Source organism: Sprattus sprattus (genome assembly GCF_963457725.1).
Source record: "Sprattus sprattus genome assembly, chromosome: 14".
Classification (NCBI taxonomy): domain Eukaryota; kingdom Metazoa; phylum Chordata; class Actinopteri; order Clupeiformes; family Clupeidae; genus Sprattus; species Sprattus sprattus.
Window position 1 is genome coordinate 3,023,413 of NC_137912.1, and position 22,652 is coordinate 3,046,064.

Sequence of the window (22,652 nt, forward strand, 5' to 3'; positions counted from 1 at the left end):
CTCCACAAACTCAACTACCGACTCGGTGGATCGCGTTGACTGACGCCGTTGGACTACAGCTTTCCGTTCGGGCGAGCGGATGGTGACGATGGTTACACCGGGGAGGGGTGCGTGCTAGCAGTTGCTGCCTGCATTCTGACGCCTCCGCCTAGGGTGAGGGAGAAGGAAAATGTGTCGCTGAATTTACTGGCTATTTTAGCGTGGGTATGTTGTCCAATAGCTCCGCCTAGCGATAGTTCGGTGCTATAGCAAGCGTTTCTTACAGTCCCTGTCATACGCAGTTAAAACTGTTCATAAATATGTGATATATGATTTATGATTAGGCATCGACAATGTGCAACAACGTCTTCTCTTTTAATCAGAAGTAATTGCATTGTTTGTCTACGTGGAAAGACTATGTGGGCTTTCGAAGGGGTGCTGGAATATCATAAGTATAGTACATGTCTAGTTCATCAACATTTTAAACGTTACTAGTTTAACACAATAAAAAAGGTAATTTCTCACCCACCGAACAAGCTCACGTTTCTGTGTTTCAAGACAGTATGAAACACTATGGAAATTATGACATCTGTGCAATTCCATGATGGCCGCTAGAGGTCGCTCAAAGAGAAGGGTGCTCTGTGCTATGCTCTCACCTATGCCATCCATTGGGCTATTGTAAAAAATAAACAGTTGCTTCTCTAATTTTGTATGTTGACGTGCATGGTGTTATGTGTACATATTTAGTATCAACAATCAAATTGCATGATTGGAGATTTTTAATGATTGTATTTGTAAATATTCCTCATATTTTCTGCATATTAATCTTAATTCTTAATGCATGCATGTTAATTGTTGTGATGCATTGACACTGTGTAACTTCAAAATAAATGTTAATTACAGAATTTTGCAGCAGGCACGGTCAGATAATAATCAAACTGTATTGATACAGGACCACAGCACCGTCAGATAATAATAATCAAAGTGTATTGACCACATTTAATTCCTGCATACTACCATTCTGTAGTATCGTGAATGGAAAGATGGAGACAGAAGAAGTGGTCTTAGAGCCGTATGGAAAAACTCCCCATTGAGGATGGAGGATGCTATGTGTCTCTCTTTTGGCTCGTTTGATCGTTCTGTTCTTCTTACCCCATTGGAGGATGGTGGATGCTATGTGTCTCTCTTTTGGCCTGTTTGATCGTTCTGTTCTCCTCACATGCACCTCCTCAAATCAGGAAGACGGCGATATTACAACCGGTAATTTGCATAATATGGTAAATGAGTCCACATGTCCAGGATGGGCCTAAGGGTCAACTATGATATCAGGAAATCTCCCTGATAACCCAGGATTTGAACACACATGCGTTCACACACACATTCACACACACACACACACACACACACACATGCACACACAAGGCCTTGGACACACACACTTCTTCACATTCATATTTGTGCGCACCTGCAAATGCACGTGCGCGCGCACACACACACACACACACACACACACACACACACACACACACACACACACAGATACTGTGTGAGAGTGTTCTGGGAGAAGAAAGGAAATAATGCTGTGTCAGCAAGGCTATGTGGGTTCCCCGCAGCGCACACACACACACACACACACACACACACACACACACACACACACACACACACACACACACACACACACACACACACACACAAACACACACCACACACACACATACACACACACAAACACACACACACACACACAGTAGGGTTCCCCGTTGGCTTACTGGAGCACACGCTAAAGGGTTCCATGTAGAACTACACTCATGACCAGAGACTTTCAGTGCATGTCCCAATATTTACAGAGCCTTGGGGTCCAACACACACACACACACTCACACTTGTGCACCCCTCGAGCACGCACACACACACACACAAACACACAGGCGTCTCACTACAACAAACCAACGGACATGTTTCAGATGGGACTTCACTAGTTTAAGAATATACTTCATTCAAAATAGAATAAAACAGCAACATTGTAGTTTTTTTGTGACCAGTGGGGGAAAAAATCGGGTCCTAAGACATTCAGACACACTACTACAATAAAGGCAAATCTTTCCAGGTCTTTTAACAACCGAACAACAGTAACATGAAATAGGCCTCTAGCTCATGCGTTCATGGAGGTGAAGGTCTAAGATGTTTAATAGGCGGAACTTCGCCTATGCAGATTATATTACCTACATCTCACCTTTGAGCTTCTTTTATGCGCCTGCAACAGGTGAGTGTGTTCTGAAAGAATTCCTAAATAATAGTAAAGTGAGCTACTTAGGACTTTAGGATATTGTCGCATTTTGTTTAATTAACTCTCCAACTAAGGTTACTAAGTGTGAGGTCGATGTAATTTATGTCGATTTTATTTTTGGCCACGTTGTGCCATGTCATGAGCTCTCACATTCTCTGCGCGCGAAGGTGGGTGTATCAAGGGCTGCTGGTCGGTAGCCTACTACACTTGTGATTATCCATTTTGCATGACCGTGTGCCATCGAAATGAATGTTAGGATTTTTCTTAGAAATTAGCCATCTACAGAATATAAATGAAAACATATTATGATGGCAACATTTTGCTAAATAATTTGCTTCCCGTTGTTGTTGAGCCTGTTGTTGAGCCTAATATTCTCTTGGATAAGATATTTTGGTTTGAATAATACGGATTCATTGTAGCTATTGCCAAATTGATTTAATTTAATCTATACGCCTCCATGTCTGTGAAAAAGAACAGAGAAGCTCATCACTTTATGTTTTTTAATGTTGTGGTATAAGGAATGTATAGCGATATCGCATAACAGGCGTGTCTTTGATATCCGTTTATTTACTGACAATCTCCAATTAACTTTGGTCTGGCTCTGACCGCTTATATCTTTACCACTTGCACTAAGGTAGGCTTTTTTCTGCATCAGTGCGCAAAATAGTATCCTAAGACATTCAGACATACAACTACAAACTAACTACGCTACAGATGAAGGCAAACATTTCCAGTTATTTTCAGAACGGAACGACAGTAACATGAAATAGGCCTCTAGCTCAAGTTTTCATGGAGGTGAAGTTGTAAAATGGGAGGCGCTATAGTGGAATTTCGCCAACGCCTACGCAGCTTTCCTAAATTTCCCCTTCGATGTTTGTGCGCCTGCAACAGGTGAGTGTGTTCCGAAAGAATTCCTTAATAATTAGCAAGGTGAGCTACTTAGGACATTGTCGCATTTTTAAGTTGATCTAATTTTCGCCTTCCAGCTAAGGTGACTGAAGTGTGAAGATGATGTAATTTATGTTGGTGATATTTTGGGGACGTTTTGCCATGTTGCGAGCTCTTACATTCTCTGCGCGCGAAGCTGATTGTGTCAAGGGCGGCTGGTCGGTAGCCTACGATGTGAATATCGACTTTGCCATGCCACGTGTGCCATGAACATGAATTTCATGATTTTACTTGAAAACTAGTCACCTATAGCCTACATAATATAAATTAATAAATATTATGATGGCAACATTTGGAAAATATAATAAGCTAACCGTTGTTGTTGCACCTAAGATTCTTATACGTAGGTGGGATAAATCCATAGAACGTGTCGCGGATTTTGGTTTGAATAATAGGGTTTCACTGTATTGCCAGTTTTATTTAATTTAATTGGAATAGCCTCTAGGTCTGTGAAGAAGAGTATAGATGTGGATTATTAGTAATGTAGCGTTATTACAAAACAGTGTTTTTGATATATGTTTATTTTCTGACAATCTCAAATTAACTTTGGCCTGGCTCTGCCCATGTAAGCCTTTACCACCGTTAACGTGAGCGATTTCTTTGGTCACTGTTGTCCCGAATGTATGTAGTGTATTATTGCAATAACATTTGAGTTTTGTTTTATTATATGTATATACAAAAAATGATATATATATCAAAGTATCAAAGTATTTTTATTTGTCACATGAAATGCTTGTTCCACTGACTCCAAAACTGTGCAAATTAATAAATAAAAGAAGAAGGAAAGAAAGAACTGTCCAAAGTGCAAAATATACATATAATAATATTATATATATATATATATATATATATATATATATATATATATATATATATATATATATATAAATTAACTACAAATAAAGGCAAATATTTCCAGGTCTTTTCACAAAGGAAATGCAGTAACATGAAATACACCTCTAGCTCGTGTTTTCATGGAGGTAAAAGTCTAAAATGTTTAATGGCGGCGCTTTGGCCGAATTTCGCCAACACAGAATATTTGACCTAAATTTCACCTTTGAGCTTGTGCGCCTACAGGTGAGCGTTCTGAAAGAATTCCAATAGATTCAGTAAAGTGAGCTACTTAGAACAATAGGACATTGTTGCATTTTCAAGTTTATTTTTACTTTCCAGCTACGGTTACCAAAGTGTGAAGTCGATGTCATTTATGTCGGTGATATTTTTGGCGACGTTGTGCCATGTAACGAGCGCTCACATTCTCTGCGTCCGAAGGTGAACGTAGCAAGGGCGGCTAGTCGGTAGCCTACTACACTATGATTATCCACTTTGCATGACCGTGTGCCATCGAAATGATTTTTAGGAATATTACTTTAAAACTAGAAAATGCATTTCCATACCAGTGCATGAAATGCAAAAGTTAAGAAAGGAAGAATAAAAGAAGGAAGAGTGAAAGAAGGAAAGAAGAAAGGAAAGGAGAGTAAAAGAAGGAAGAGTGGAAGAAGGAAAGAAGAATAAAGAAAGGAAAGAAGAGTGGAAGTAGGGAAGAAGAGTGGAAGAAGGAAAGAAGAAAAGAAAGAAGAAAAGAAAGAAGAAAGGAAAGAAGAGTGAAAGAAGGAAAGAAGAGTGGAAGAAGAGTGGAAGAACGGAAGAAGAAAGGAAAGAAGAGTGAAAGAACAAAAGAAGAGTGGAAGAAGAAAAGAAAGAAGAGTGAAAGAAGGAAAGCAGTGTTGAAGAAGGAAAGAAGAGTAGAAGAAGGAAAGAAGAGGGGAAGAAGGAAAGAAAGAAGAGTGAAAGAAGGAAAGAAGAAAGGAAAGAAAAGTTGAAGAAGGAAAGAAGAATAGATAGAAGAGTGAAAGAAGAAAAGAAAGAAGAGTGAAAGAAGAAAAGAAGAGTGGAAGAAGGAAAGAAGAGTGGAAGAAGGAAAGAAGAGTGAACAAGAGTGGCTCTGGATAAAGCCAGTAAATAGAGAGTGAAGAGGGAAAATATTGAAAGAGGTAAAAAACAATAAGGAGCCACGTTAGAATAACAAGGGCATTTCATGCACTGTAATGAAAGAAGAGAGGAAAGAAGAGTGAACTAGAGTGGCTATGGATAAAGAGAGAGTGAAGAGGGAAAAGTTTAAAAGAAGAATATAGAAAAAGGACTGAAGTAGAGAGATGGAGTGTAAGAAAGAGGAGTTGGAGAGGAATAGAAAAAACAAGTGGATGGAGGTTATGCTCAATTCAACTATATTACTAGGAATATTAAGAGACACCTTGCATACTTTACTTTTTTCTCTCTCCATCTTTTTTTCTATCCCTCTCACTCTACTTTCTCTCACAATCCATCTCCCTTCTTCACTTCATTTTAATTTCTTCTTTCATTACAGTGCATGAAATGTCCTGTTTTGTTATTCTAACGTGGCTTCTTATTCTCCTTATTCTTTTTACCTTTTTCTGCGCTTAAGTAATGTAGAAACTTAATTTAAACTTTGTCACGTAGGTCCTATAAAGGACACCTGTGCTATATATTTTTCATTTTTCTGAACTTTATACTTGAGAATAATGAAATAAAGAGAGAGTGAAGAGGGAAAATATTGAAAGGAGAGGAAATGGAGTGAAGCAGAGAGATGAAGTGTGATGGAGGAAAGAGGACTGTAGTCAAAGAAGGTTGACAAAAAAGTTGAAAAAGGTGTAGGAATTGATAATTGAAAGAAGAAAGGATAGAAGAGTGAACAGGAGTGGCTATGGATAATGAGATAAAAAGTGGGAAAATATTGAAAGACGGAGAGAACAATGAAGGGAAGAAGGGAGATGGAGTGAGAGAGAAAGTAGAGTGAGGGATAGAGAGAAAAAAGTAGAGTATGGAAGGTGTCTCTTAGTAATATTCCTACAGTTGAATTGAGAGGGACAGAGAGAAGAGGTGCCTTGGAATTGGCGCAGGCGTCAGTGAAGCACATAGTAGGGCAGATAACCTGAATAATTGTGCATTTGTGATAAAAGCGTGAAATGTGGTACACAGTGGCGGTTCTACATGGAATTACGCCCGGGCGAACCCCCTCCGAGCGCCCCCCCCTATTTGTGAAATAGTGTTGTACTTTTGCATGTACCTTATAGTGTGGAACACTTAGCAGCGTGACGAATACTTCATTTGGTCTTAGGGTTGTAGGCCTACTGTCAGATTTGTTTTCTCCAAGGATTAACATGCTCTGTTTACTAATGGATTAACATGACAACGTGAGCGTTTGCCGATACACACGCAGTCCGAAAATAAACAACAACTGTCTGGCTAGCTAGCGCAGCTAGTGAATATCTTATGTTAGCTAGTTTTAACCAGAGATAACTTGCCTTAACCTAGCATAACATCAGTGGTGAAAGTAAGCCCGTAGGCTTCTGTCAATGACAATACTGTGAATAATGAGTATGCCGAAGATCATGTAGTCTTAAGCCTATATTAGTTGATTACATTAGCAGAGGAAAATTTCAACCAAACAAGTTCCATTTGGAAGACGCAGAGGTGAACTGTCCCCCGCACCCCCATCCGTTCCCCCTTCTCACACAGGATCTGTGCACCTTTCTTCTTAGCGAGCAGGGGCGCCTGCAGCCGTAGGGGGCGCCAATTTTCAAATTCCCCACACAGTGATATGATAGATAATAGAAAACCGCTTCGCGGCCCAGATGATGATTATTATTTAATTTTTTTAAGTGCTCGTGCCGCCCCCCACGTGTCATGAAAAAGTGCCATTTCTCAAGATGGCCGATGGTGCAAGAGTTTTCAGATATTTTTTTTGTATTATTATTATGGAATATAATATGATGTTGATGATCTTGTAGCTACATTTAGTCATCATACATAGTTTGGGGGAATTTTAAATTAATAAAAACTCAAGATGGTAGCCATGATTAGCATGGAATTTGTAATAGCAATAAAGTTATGTATAATGCATATGATTTGGATGATTTTCATATTGAATCATACATTTTGTGATTAAAACCAGAATTTAAACCAGCAATGTAACTTTAGCCCAGAATCTTTTTTTTTGTTCTCACAAATCTAGACCATTTACTTACAACTATCAAGTGACATGTTGGTGTCACCTCCAAGTTAACTGACTTGCCTGTTGCAACAAAACTTGTATTCATATTTGTCATATGCTTTAATTAGGCTTACAAGTAAATAGATACAATTTAGATTACATTTAGATTAAATTCAATATCTCAAATTTAGAAAAACACTTTTAATCTTTTTCACCCTAGTGATTCCCTGTTCTTCATAAATAGTTAACTTGCTAACGCTAGTTCGAAATGGTAGGTTGCTGTTGATATGAGACTTGGTAGGAAGATACCACAGACACAGATATGTGCTATATTTTTGCTAATGCAATGTGAAATATAGACTCTGATCTTTTTTAATTTGTTGTCCTTTACTGAAAAATTACAGACTATTTGACCTCCTTCGTAACAGTCCTTTTCTGACTGCCTCTACGAAGGGGTAGAGTTATATGTACTTCGGTTTCTTTTTCAAAGATAAAAATAGATTAACAGGTCAAGAAGGTTAATTTTAAGATTAAGTGAGACCCTTTGTATTAAGTTCCATTGACAGCCTTTTACATGGAAACAGTGAACTTGCTCATGCCAACTTCAAAACTGTGGACAGCTCTCTCCCCCTCCCTATCGAAAGGGTGTGGCCCCGAGTCATTTCACTGACTAGTCAGAAACTTTGTTATCAGAGTAGACAGCAATAACACTGAGTTGTTCATCTTCCTCTCAGATGCTCTGCTCAGGTGTGCTGGAGGATAAGCAGCTCGTTGTCACAGATGATGTAATAGTCTTCAGCAAACCACCCCTAGTTGATCTGTCCTCAATTTCTCCATGGACACATGAGGAGGCTGATACCCGCATGTTATTACATTTGGCTCATGCAGTACAGCATGGTCACCAGAGATTTATGATCCAAACGGTTGATACCGATGTTGTGGTTTTGGCAGTGGCAGCAGCTCAAGGTCTAAAGCCAGTGGATGAGCTTTGGTTGGCATTTGGTACTGGAAAAAGTGTAAAACTGGTTCCCTGCGATAAGGATCCACTTCTGCACAAACTGCACACTGTTTTTTGATTACTTGTCTGCCCTGCCCTGCCCTGAGAATTCTTTATAGAGTAATTGGATATCTCGTCCCCGAGATAAGGATCGAATTCTTTGGTGGCAAAGGTATGACCAAACCTTCCCAGCCCTAAGCAGACTTGCAGAATGTTGTTTTTTTATCTACTTATGACTGTATTGTTGAATAATATGTGTACTGCTGTTACTGGAACCTGGACTCAACAGACGGAAGTAGCAGTTCGATGAGAAGGCTGCCGCATGGCAGAAGGGCCTTTTCTGATAAGCCACATGGCAGATACCTTTTCTGATAAACCACGTTGCAGAAAGGCCATGACAAGGTCACAGGCCATGACGCTTCTGAAAGGCCACATGAGGTCACAAGATGAGCAATCTCCAGAATCCATACCTGAAAAGGCGATGCACCTGTTATCACAGGAAACTGCAATATGCACGCTGTTGAAAATAGATGTAACAGAGGTTCTCGATGGTTCTGATTAGGTAAGAAAGGACAAGGGTACAGGGAAGAAGAGAGGTGGCTAGAGCTCTAAAAAGAGCTTGGTGACTTGGTCCTCAGTTAGTCTGCCTGATCGCTCTTGCATTGTGCTTAGAGTTTTTGAGATGCCCCATGGACCAGCTAAGCAGCAGTTAACTACTCTGAAATAAACCGTTCAGTATATTTATACCTTTTTGCCTTGATAAGCTTCTTGAGTGTGAAAGAAGGAAAGAAGAAAGGAAAGAAGAAAGGAAAGAAGAGCGAAGAAAGGAAAGAAAAGTGGAAGAAGGAAAGAAGAAAGGAAAGAAGAGTAAAAGAAAGAAAGAAAAATGGTAGAAGGAAAGAAGAAAGAAAAGAAGAGTGGAAGAAGGAAAGAAGAGTGAACAAGAGTGGCTCTGGATAAAGAGATAAAAAGAGAGAGTGAAAATATTGAAAAAAGGAGATAAAAATGGAGTGAAGAAGGGAGATGGAGTGTGAGAGAAAGTAGACTGAGAGAGATAAAGAGAAAGCTGGAGAGATGGAGAGAAAAAAAAGTAGATAATGGAAGGTGTCTTAATGTTCCTAGTTACAGTTAAATTGAGAGGGACAGAGAGAAGAGGGCCTCGTTTCCCGAACGCTAAAAAGGACTTGAAATCGGTCGTAAGAGGGATCCTACGTTGCAGAGCGGTTTCCCGACGCCGCACTTAGCTTAAGTTTATCTTTCGTTGAGAAGAATTCTACGTGTGGTCAGGACCAGTAGTAACTTCACACTTAGCGATGCAATCCACCAGGGGCGTCGTTCGGCCTATTATAGAAGAAATCCACACGATGTTTCTGTGTATAGCACATCATGAGAATGTCATTGTTTCACCTGCCTATTCCCATCAAAATAGAAATAAAGAATATTGAGTATTTGAAAATAAAGATTATACAAAACTAGTGCAGTGCCCGTAGGAATTATGCATTCTGTAGTGTTAGCAGACGTAGAGCTGTTGGGTAGTGTAATAGCAAGACATATTTGCACTCCACATAGGTACAGGTTACACTGAAGTATTATTGTGATGCATGTTTCCTTTTCATTAAGAAATGTTTTAATGTTAGCCTTTTTGGAGAGTTACCAACAAATAAAGTTTGAGATTATGTAGTGGATGCAGTTGAATATAGATGTCAACGTTGCTGTCTAAACTATAAACTAAATGTCATAAAGAAAGAAATTATTTAAAAGGAAGTTATGGTTGAAATAGGATCACTTCTTTATTGTAAGGGTAAGTGTAGGGTAAGAATGGTCATGCAGTTGGACTCAAATGTAGGTTAATTTTATTGAATGTATGTAGCCTACTGTACTGTATGACTTCGATGATGCTAGCTTTGACAGCCCACTCTCAGACAGATCGTAAGCTAATAAATGTCCTTACAATGGTAACACAGTTTAAATACTCTGACTGGAGATGCCGTTACTATCCCCGACCCGAATTCAGTGCACAGTGCACGTTCGATGCACGTCAATAGGCTAGCTAATTTCACAGCAATTAACGTAAACAGGTTAAGTTTACTTACAGATGAGCAGACCTACTCCAGACGTCGAAGTGTGTGTTCATCGAAGTGTGTGTTCATCGAAGTGTGTGTTCTTCATGAATAGCCTACACACTATAGGCAATTTTACGCCCAAATCGCTGGTCTACGTCACAATGGATTGGCTGCCGTTGAAATGCATTGGGTTTAGAAATCGCGTTGCTAAACCCAATGCATTTCAATGCACGGCAAACGGTAAAATACAAATATCTCGCGAACTATGAATTCAAAAATCTTCAAAATCAAGGATGCACAGGTTCATGACATGCATAAGCTACATGCGAAATCTCATAACTAACGTAACTACCGTCAGGGAGATACGCCTGTCACAGACAGACACACAGAGATTTCTGGATTTATAGATAGATGTCGACACTTGTTATATTGGAACTTCATTCATGAGCCTATACACAAGTGAGAAAATCGACTCGTCTGACATCGACTGCTTTTCTTTCAGAACCACTGTGATGGACAGCTCCACCCTAAGAGATACTTAAGAGCTCGTGCACGTTGCGCTCGTGCACCTGACTTTAAGATGATGTTCGGGAAACGCTAAGTAGAAAGTGTTACTGAGTCTACTATGTCGCCAAAATCCACGTAGGCCGTTAAAATACGTCGTTATCGGGAAACGAGGCCGAGGTTCCTTGGATTTGGCGCAGGTGTCATAGTCAGGTGGCTTAACAACGCAATCGTGACTGGGGTGGTACAAGCATGACATTTTGCACACAGTTAGCTTTTACCCTACCAAATGATATTAGAAGGGGTGCCCAAGTGAAACTGCTCGTTTTTCCGTTTTAAGGAGATTATTAGTTTTGACCGATATCAAGATATGCGTTACCTGTGGTACGATTTTCAAAACAGTTTTTTTGCCTAGAAATGCTCACCAAATAAGTAATAAAACTGTTATTCATGCATGTTTGTGTTTTCTAGTGTGTTTTTTATATGTTTTGGTTTATACAAAGTAGCAAAATTAAAATAAACAGACAAAAATACCATGCGCGAGCTCATCCTAGATTGCGGAATGACGTCATGGTACAATTTTCAAAACAGTTATTTTACCACCATTTAAAAATAAATTATAATTGCATTTGGTCTTGTATATGTCAACATACTGTGATACTGTATTACAGATTTGCATCAACATCATTAAAATACTCCAAAGGCACATTAGGCTACCAGTAGTCGGTCTAGAAAAGCGGTAAAAATGGCCGCAGAATAAGAATTTCGTATTTTAAAACATCATATGAGAAATGTGCTGCTATAAATTGCTCCACGATTTGCTCTCTGGTCAACCACATGTAGGCTACACAATGATATTAGAAGGGGTGCCCAAGTGGAACTGCTTATTTTTCCGTTTTAAGGAGATATTTCGTTTTGACAGAAATCAAGTTATGCGTTGGTGCCTATGGTACGATTGTCAAAATAGTCATATTTTATTAAAGATTTTTATCAAAATCATCACATCAAAGCTGATCATATGAGCTCAATCTGAGATGAGGCACAGCTCATCGCTGCCTCACCGCCTCACTCTCTCCTGTCAGTTTGAACAGGACATGTGCCAATTAAGCGATTTTGATTATTGCAATGCCTGTTTTCTTGAAATGTAATAAACTAACGCATGTATTCACTGTCATTGATTAAATATGACGTTAACTGATAACATAATGGAATATAGCCAGGACAGCCTTTCAGAGTCGCAACGCTTTGTGTTAAGGTCTGTCAGATCACAATATTCACTGTGTTTTATCTAAATTGAGAGGGACAGAGAGAAGAGGTTCCTTGGATTTGGCGCAGGTGTCAGTGAAGCACAGGTGCAAGCCAGTTTAAAGACCCTATTATGATGTCATAATGGCCCAATGTAAGTCAATGGGAGAAATTGTATTAGTTTTTCTTTAATATTTTAAAAAGTACAAAGTTTATAAAAATGAAAAATACATAGCATAAGTGTCCTTTACAAGACCTACGCAGCAAAGTTTGAACGAAGTTTCTAAGTTAAGCTTTTTTTTGTCGAATGTTAAGGGCTAGTAGTACGGAGGCCCTTAGGTGACATTGGATAAAAAAAATATAATGCGTGGCCACACAATACAAACTTGTGGCCACGAGAAAATAATGCGTGGCCACAAGATAGTTAATGCGTGGCCACAAGATAGTTAATGCGTGGCCACAAGATAGTGAATGCGTGGCCACAAGATAGTTAATGCGTGGCCACAAGATAGTTAATGCGTGGCCACAAGATAGTTAATGCGTGGCCACAAGATAGTTAATGCGTGGCTACGAGATAGTTAATGCGTGGCCACAAGATAGTTAATGCGTGGCTACGGGATAGTTAATGCGTGGCCACAAGATAGTTAATGCGTGGCCACAAGATAGTTAATGCGTGGCCACAAGATAGTTAATGCGTGGCCACAAGATAGTTAATGCGTGGCTACGGGATAGTTAATGCGTGGCCACAAGATAGTTAATGCGTGGCTACGGGATAGTTAATGCGTGGCCACAAGATAGTTAATGCGTGGCCACAAGATAGTTAATGCGTGGCCACAAGATAGTTAATGCGTGGCTACGGGATAGTTAATGCGTGGCCACAAGATAGTTAGTGCGTGGCCTCGAGATCATAACGAGCGGCCGCAAGATAATTTAGTTTCAGTAGCGGGATGGTTATCAAGCTGTACAGTGATGCTATAATGAATAAAGGAAATTATAGTCTGCTTTTTTATCCAAGAATAGTTTTGTCATATTGTTATGCCAAGTGTAATGTTGTGGAGATTGCAATAAACGAAGTAGAGAGAGTTTCACGTTGACTACGCAACAGTGTGTCGTTTATTTAATCATACTCCAACAAACTGATACTAATGCCATGTAACGCTGCACATGATAACAACAAACCAGCAGCGCGTCCTTAAAGAGACAGCGTCCCTAAAACACAGAAAGAGATAGGCTACGGTATGGTGAATTGTGGCCATAGTGTCCCCTACAATGTCAATAATAGTGATTTTGAAATAAAATGAAATCAATTCAAACTTGTCCATGTTATCAATCAACAGTCTCTGCATGGAAATGAATGTTCTCTCCTTTGTTGGAAGTTCTCTCCTTTGAAAAGCGTCTGCTAAATGACTGAATGTAAATGTAAATGACTGCATTAACTATCTTGTGGCCACGCATTATTATCTTGTGGCCACGCATTATTATCTTGTGGCCACGCATTATTATCTCGTGGCCACGCATTATTATCTCGTGGCCACGCATTATTATCTCGTGGCCACGCATTATTATCTCGTGGCCACGCATTATTATCTCGTGGCCATGCATTATTATCTTGTGGCCACGCATTATTATCTCGTGGCCACGCATTATTATCTCGTGGCCACGCATTATTATCTCGTGGCCACGCATTATTATCTCGTGGCCACGCATTATTATCTCGTGGCCACGCATTATTATCTTGTGGCCACGCATTATTATCTTGTGGCCACGCATTATTATCTCGTGGCCACGCATTATTATCTTGTGGCCACGCATTATTATTTTTTTATCCAATGTCACCTAAGGGGCTCCGTATAGTAGGAATGAATGACTGAAATATGAAATATGGTGCACTTTAAGTGAAAGTGTTTTTCTTACAGTTGCCACCTTCAAGACAGAGGAATCATATCCCACTGATGATGTAATTCAATAGATGTGATCATCCAAACAGTAAGTCAAGACAGGAAAACATTTTTCAGTTACAAATGTAGTACTAATTAAAATGTCATACTATGCGTGTCCTAACATACGTGTCTTATGTCTTGACAGACATTTTGTCTTGTTACCCAGTCAGTTGCACAGAATTATTTATTTACAATGCCGTTTTTTTTAAAGATTTGTTTTTTGGGCTTTTCATGCCTTTCATTGACAGAGCAGTGAAGATTGTGACAGGAAATGAGAGGGAGAGTGGACAGGAGAAATGGCATCGGGCCAGATTCGAACCCGTGACCTCCTTGAGCATCAAGCCAAGATGTGGTCGGGGCTACTGTGTGAGCCACAGTGCCCCCCTTGCAATGCCTTTTAACTTGGTGGTCTCTGGACTCACAATAGACCCCTCAAAGTGCAATAATGGTTAATGGAGTCTTTCTTGTTGCTTCAAGTGTCAGAGATAAATCCCTCAAGACCAAGGGAAAGCACAGACTCTATGGAGGAACCCACTGGCAGCCCTTCAGATGGTGAGTCAGTTCATGTGAAATGAGTAAGAATTTTACTTTGAATCTAAAAATTAGGAATTTTGGATGGTATAGCTACTGAATAACTGAATGGCAAATAATTAAAGTTTGCTTTCCATTTATGCCCGTGGTTGTTCAGGAGGAACTTGGGTTGACAGGATTTTAGTAGACCTACTTCCTAAGTGAAGTGTGTCGCTTAATAAAAGTGAAATTCTGAAGAGGTTCACATTAATCAAATTACTTTTTCCACGGAGATCAAAATTAAACTACAGCCTGAAATTATGAAGTTGGATTTATGTTGAAGACACACATTTTGCTTGGCTTGACAAGTCAGGTTTTTTAATTTCCTTTGAGGGTATATGTCTTGACATTGTACGCAATTTGACTAAAATGTAGTTTGTTTTCACAGAGTCAAACAAACCCCCAAGTGGAAGGAAAAGGTCTGAGGATTTTGACCACCCAAACAGTGAGTGGGATAATCTTGGAAACATTGGAAGGAGAAGACGTGCATAGTGACACCTAACGTCTGTTTTCACTGGTGTAATTTAGGCACACTGATATAGAATCTATACATTTAGGCATTGGATTTAGTACATTGGCATCAGTACGGTGTGCCTGCAAACAGGAATAGGAAATTCTTTTCTTAGTATAGGAGGACCTTGGGCGAATGCCTTTTATTTGCATGCCTTTGAACATGGTGGTGGTCTGTGAGTGCAATTCTTCAATTTATTTTCCTAAAAGTCTTCTTTCTTGTCGCTTACAGTGCCAGAGATAAATCCAAGGGAAAGCACAGACTCTATAGAGGAAACCACTGGCAGCCCTTCAGATGGTGAGTCAGTTAATGTGAAGTTAGTAAGATGTTTAGAAATGTTGGATGGTATACTGAATAACTACAAATTCAGAATAACTCATATATTTTTTTTATATTTTATTTAATTTGATACGGATCTGTCAAGGATTGCTTGGCTGTTCTGAGGTATTTAGATAGAGGAGCAAATGAAGTGGCTGAAAAACTGTTGGACTTTTTTAAAAAACTAAAATCACAACAGTGTTTGCTATACATATGTCGTGGCCCTTTAAGTTACTGGTCAGCGTACTACCCCAGACTCACAAATCTAGGACGCTCAGACACAGTCAACTTTTTATCAACAATTTCTGAAACTCAGACAGTCAAATCACACTACCCATAGCTACAGATCTAATTACGATAGACAGATACCAACTGATGGGGAGGAAACAGGCCCAGACAGCTGGTAAATAACTTAATACAAAAATATAGCTCCATACACCGCACCTTCACATGCAAGGGGAAGGTTATGGAAATAGAACTTCCCTTAAAAGGGATACCTTGTGTGCGTTGATGGTTCTCTCTGCCTTCTCGAGTGACATGGCGGTATAGGAGCGGCATTTGTGCTAATAAATGCACAGCCACTGAGTGCTACTTAGGGGGCGTGGCAGAGCAAGACAGAAGCTACGGTGGGAGACAGGACCGTAGTTCTGCCGGTTACCTTTTCTACAATAACTACTGATTTGACTTTTCAACCAACTGGGTGAACAGGGTAACACCAAATCATTAGTCGAATCAACTGCATTGGAGAGGTTCACTTTACTCAAATAACTTTTTTGCCTGGTTTGACAATACAGCTTCAAAATGTTCTTTTAATGTTTATATCTTGACCTAGTAGGCAATTTGACTAAAATGTTCTTGCTTTTTTAGAGTCAAACAAACCTACAGGTGGAAGAGAAAGCTCAGACGTAAGCGATGACTCAAACGATGGAAACCGCCCAAACAGTAAGTAGGATCAGATTGGAAACACTGGAAGGAGAGGACGTGCATAGTGACGCCTAACGTCTGTTTTCACTGTCGTAATTTGGGCATACTGATTTAGAATCTATACATATAGGCATTGGATTTAGCAAATAAAGAGCATGAATACATTGCCATCAGTATGGTGTGCCTGGAAACAGGGATAGGTAACTATTTTCTTAGTATAGAGGACAGCTGGTGAATGTCTTTTTATTTATTTCACAAGAACTGAAATTTCCTTAAGATTAATTTTCCTAAAAGTCATCTTTCTTGCTGCCTATAGTGTCAGACACAGACTCTATGGAGGATTCCACTGGCAGCCCTTCAGATGGTGAGTCAATTAATATGAAATGAGCGAGATTCTTAGAATGTAACTTTCAATCTAAAAATGGAGAATTTTGGGTTGTATACTAAACAACATCATTTTCCAACTGTTATGTAACTGTTATGCCTACCTGATACAATTCTGGAAAAGGTTTTTTTGGGCAATTCATTTATCTTTGCTTTCCATTTATGCCCATGGTTGTTCAGGAGGAACTTGAGTTGTCAGCTCCACATACACTACCCCACGGTTAGGTTCTGAAGGAGTTGCAAAATCAGAATTAAGGAACAAAGTTAATAATGATTGGCAATAATTAATAATCCAATTAATTGTATATACATTTGTATTATATATTATATATAATATATTATATTAGTTGTTTATTCATTTGTATTCATTATATTCATTCCTCCATAATTTATTTGCTTCAAATTGGACTTAGGTTAAAATGCAACAGTTTCTGGATGAATATCCAGTTAGATGAGATGCCATGAGAGTGGTGTGAGTGAAAGCCCCCCCCCCCCCCCTCTCTTGGTCATATCAAAGTGTCTTTGTGTTCCTTATTCCCCCCCCCCCCCCATAAATACAGGACTCTGAGACATTTGCTCACAGCTGGATCTCTTAATCAACAATTTTCCCTGTGAACAAATGTTGTGAAAGGTGTGGTCTAGGGAGGTAGCAGACTGATACATATTCACACCCCTTATGAAGCCCCTATGTAGGATACATTTAAACTGAACTGTTTCAATGGCTGTCCAGATGAGCCATAGGTGAATCATTTCAGTGAAACCTCTGTCTATCTCCCTTGATGTGCATCACTGCAAGAATAAAGCCTTTTTCTTGACTGTACATACTCAGTCCCCACCAATCTTTTGCCACAAAAAAAATGCCATCAGGACCTACACTATCAGCTGGTCATTAGGGAATTTTGAACCTGAGACTAAAGGTCAAGGTACACTGGCTGCGTCCAGGTAACGTTCAGGTCCACGCATGGTGTGCATGGTGCATGTTGGGCAGGGTTTTAAAACACTGGCTCAGGGTCAAGAGAAAGCAAAAAACATTTACTTTATTTATTCATTCATCAGATGCTTTTTTCCAAGACAACTTACAGTACAGTACAGCATGTATGAGTAGAGTGTACATCACGTAGGAGAGTAGTTGAGAAACAGGAGGAGAGTGTAGTTGAGAAACAGGAGGAGAGTGTAGTTGAGGAGAAGGAGGAGAGTGTAGTTGAAGAGCAGGAGGAGAGATGTTAGAGAATATTTTGTACTCTCTGCGTGATGGTTTAGGACTTGGAAAATACGCCAGTATGAAGTTTTGTTGCGACAAGGTAGAACTTTACTTGATAAGCTGTGGCTCAAATATACAGCAATGGTTAACATATTTTGGAGTCAACCACTCGCCTAGGATTCTGGTGAGTCCTCAGAAAAAACAGTTCTTATAATACATCCTGACTGATGTCATTTCGTGGGCCCCTCGTGGTAAACAGGTGGTCATGGGATCTATCACATTTTACTGTTGTTCTCAGAAATAGATATTAGTGTCACATATATTGTGTGAAACCTCTGCACCTCTGTTTCTCAGGGACTAGCTGACCATGTTATCTCCCTAAAGACCTACAATGTATCATAGGCCACATTCTCTCCTGTCCTGGGCAGCTAGAAACTTCTGATGCAGTGATCTGACCTTTCCAGGCCTGCTTTTCCACTCAAGGACTTTGGTTTCTGCAAGACATTTAAAGATTGTACCTATTCTTCCTAATTGTACCTATTCTTCCTAATAATAGACTGTAGTTGAAGAGCAGGAGGAGGAGGAGAGTGTAGTTGAAGAGCAGGAGGAGAGTGTAGTTGAAGAGCAGGAGGAGAGTGTAGTTGAAGAGCAGGAGCAGGAGGAGAGTGTAATGGAGGAGCAGGAGGAGAGTGTAGTTGAAGAGCAGGAGGAGAGTGTAGTTGAAGAGCAGGAGGAGAGTGTAGTTGAAGAGCAGGAGGAGAGTGTAGTTGAAGAGCAGGAGGAGGAGAGTGTAGTTGAGGAGAAGGACGAGGAGAGTGTAGTTGAAGAGCAAATGCAAGTGGAAATTCTGAACAAGATTGACAACATAATGGCTAAGGATGGTAAACAGTCCCTTTTCCCAGACATGTTTGAAGAAGATTCCTCAACAAAGCCAGAAACCGAACCCTGAAATGGTTTGTAAGTAATCCCATGGGCCCAATGCTTCCATCAGTTTTTTTGAAGCCATTAATTGTCCAATAAGATGAAGTCACACTTTTTCTTTCGTATTGCTTTACTCATTGTTTTCCTGCTTGAAATACTAATGTTTAGTAAGATATAGTATTATTCCACAGACTTGATTGACTTAATATTCCATTTCTCTGTCTTCGACAATCTAACAGCACATTTGTCCACGCATCCTGAACACAGAGAAAAAGAGAAGAAATCTTGGAAGAGTAAGTTGTGTTGCAAATGATGGCATGTGTGTGAACTGTATAAACATGTGTGGTGTGATTCTAACTGAAATCCCAACTATTTTTTATTTTGTATTTATGTCAATCCATCCATTGATCCAAACACACATCCACCATCTGTAAATATATGCCTGTCAACCATAAAGAAAGGATTGTTGACAGGGTGCGAAAAAGGCGATCACCAATACCAGGTATGTAACATTAACAACAACAACAACAACAAATTAATAACAGGTATCCTACATTTTTTTATTGAAATAGTGGTTGCTAACAACTTCCTTCACTTCATCAACATGTGGAGCACAGAAGTTCATGTTTTGTCTGGTCAACTTCATTTGATTAGTAAATATGCATCCATTCCTGCAATTCAGGCCTGCAACACATTCCAAAAGAAGTTGGGACGGGGGCAATTTAGGTTTAGCTAGACCTTTTCTACCCATAGACAACATGCCAGTGTGCATAGTAATCTGTCATAGCTGTCATAGAGCTAGCTCAAGGCCAGTTTGTTAATGACCGCTTTCTCATTAAATAGCTACAGTACATTTTCATGAAGGTTATTAATGGATAATGGAAATGGTGTCATAATATCTCATAAATTTCACGGAATATTGATACTAGAAAGGTATCGTAATACTGCAGGTTAAACTGTACTATACCCAAGTTTAGAGAAAATAATTATTGTTTGCAATTAACACTATGGTGCAGATATTTAACATTTACATTTAGGCGTTTAGCAGACACTTTTGTCCAAAGCAACCTACAAGGGAGAAAACTGTCAAGCTACGAGCATTAGAACACTTGTGTTACAATAAATACTACTTTACATTGGAAATAAAAATAAACCAAATAAAACGAAAGAAAAGAAAAAGTAGTGCAGGAATGTGACCGCTGAAAGTGCAAGTTAAGCACTAGTCGTATTTTAGGAAGGGAGGTGCTCTCTGAAATGTTGGGTCTTCAAGAGCTTCTTGAAGGTAGAGAGGGACGCCCCTGCTCTGCTAGTGCTAGGCAGTTCGTTCCAGCAACATGGAACTACAAATGAGAATAGTCTGGATTGCCGTGCTTGCACAGGCGGCAGAGCCAGACGACGCTCACTAGACGAGCGCAGCATCCTGGGTGTAACATTTGCCCTTACTAGAGCATTGAGGTAGGTGGGAGCAGAACCAGCAATCACTCTGCAAGCAAGCATAAGTGACTTGAACTTAATGCGAGCAGCAGCAGGTAGCCAGTGGAGCTCAATGAGTAGCAGGGTGACGTGTGCCCTCATTGGTTGGTTGAACACCAGACACGCCGCCGCATTCTGGAACATCTTATGTGGTTTCACCACGCAAGCCGGCAGGCCGGGTAGGAGGGCGTTCCAGTAGTTCCAGTAGGCTACTCTTACTATCCGAGGTAAACTCCTCAAAAGTGATCACAACCACTCACTGTGTGAAGCAATTTGCCTTTATTGTGTGTAGTCAATCAAGTTATCTTCTGTCCTTTCATTTGAAGCTTACATTTTAGCTCCGGCATTGGTCTCCCATTATTGATCACTCCAGGTTTGGATTGAATGTCCAGTTTTGAGAAATGTTTTATCATAACGGTGTTAATTATCGGAGGGCGTGTGTTCTCAGCAATAGTTCGCGTTGTGAACCCATTATTAAACGTCATCGTATTATCCTGAACGTCAGGCTGAAAATGGAAGATTCTACAGCAAAGCTAGCGTAGCAGTGTCCAACATCAGCCATTTTGTTACAATTAAATGCTAAGTTTAATAATGGATTAAAAATCATCAGTTAAATTGATCCATTATTAAACTTCACATTTAATTGTTTAACAGAATGGCCGATGTTGGCCACTGTCATGTAACTGACATAGCTACTCTAGCTTAGCTATAGAATCTTCCATTTTCAGCCCCCATCATTGAGGCAGAGGTAGTGTTTGCCTCCCCTCTGTTCTTTCAATGTAGCTTTATGTCAGATCAGCAAATTCAGCGATTTAGTTAGTGCCATTTATTTCAATGTTTAAACCAGCTTTCTCTTTAAAAGTAATTCAATTAAATTGTATTTATATAGCGCCATAACAATACAATTGTCTGTAGGCGCTTTGTCCATTTCCATCCAATATAGCTGATAATGCCGTTAAGAGTCAGACGGGTTCAGAGGCTGGTAGTCTGTCTTGGTCACAGGCTACAACTTGCACGTCTAGCCAATCCTTTCTTCGAGGCAGGGAAAAATAAAAGATCTCGTATCCTCCCGGAGAAAGCAGTGATGCCTATTTTTCTGCCAGGAATTGTTGATGATCCATACAATTGATGGTTACAGATTTGATGGTATTTGCCAATGCTAGTTTCATTTTTGGCAGCTCAGTTCATATACCAGTTTAAAAGGAGCATTGTAATTTCTAGGAACATGTTTAAATTAAACAGAATACATTTTATTTAAGTTGTAAGTTTTATTTTAATCTTAATTTCTACAGAAGAATTTCAGTTTTATATTTAGTTCAAGAGGATTACGTATTAATATTTTTGGTTATTTATAAAATTGAAATGTGTATGTAAACATACTGTATATGGCGTGTGCAGCATTATAGACAATTATATAAAAGAAAATTATTGTAAATAAACCCGTTTGTGCTCTTTTTTTCACCCCTCGCCCAGTAAGAATCGATAAGAGAATCTATAAGGAATCAAATCGATAAGCAGGAATCGATAAGGCATCAGAATCGTTAAAATCTTATCAATTCTCATCCCTATTCAACAGACTACAGATTACAAAATATTGACATATCCAATAAATTAGCTGATAGTGAAATCCAGAGTAAGACCTTGAAGAAAATGAGGCTGATCAATTGACTACTTTTTCTTTTCTCTCGGTGCAATCTCAGAATCTTTCCCACCGATGAATTTGATGCTGTTTGGGAGGAAAGGAATCCAAAGGACATCCATCGGCAACATCATACTATCACAGTCTCACTCAAAGCCGAATTTCAGTTCAAACTTTTTGAAGAGGCGAGCTGAAGTATGTGGATACACAGTTACTCTGGTTGAAGTGCCAAGTCTTGCCAAAATGCCTCTCTCACAAGAAGAAGTACTAGAGAAGTCCCACCATTCCATCTCCCAGTGTGCATCTGGGATCAATGCTTTCCTGCTCGCTCTGCCTGGGGGTCACTTTACTGATGAAGACAAAGAGGAGTTACAGAGGATTCAATTCATTTTTGGTCCTCGTGTGAATGACTACATTATGATACTCTACACAAATGTGTCATTTCCCAAAGACAAACCTGTACAGGATAGTCTGCAAGAGAACACAAATCTAGAGCAGCAGTTTCCTAAAGGTTGCTTTGTGCTTAGCCAGGAGGGAGGGCATGAGCAGATATCAGAAATGCTCAAGAAGATTAAGGGCAAATCAGACAAATGTTTCACCACTGATATGTTTGTGAAAGCTCAATTACAGGAGAGAGTTAAGCTCCAGGCAGAGTTGGAAAAGGAAAAAAAGAAAAATGAGAAGATGATGAAGCAGCTCTACGGCTCACCAGGTAAGACATATTTCGCTT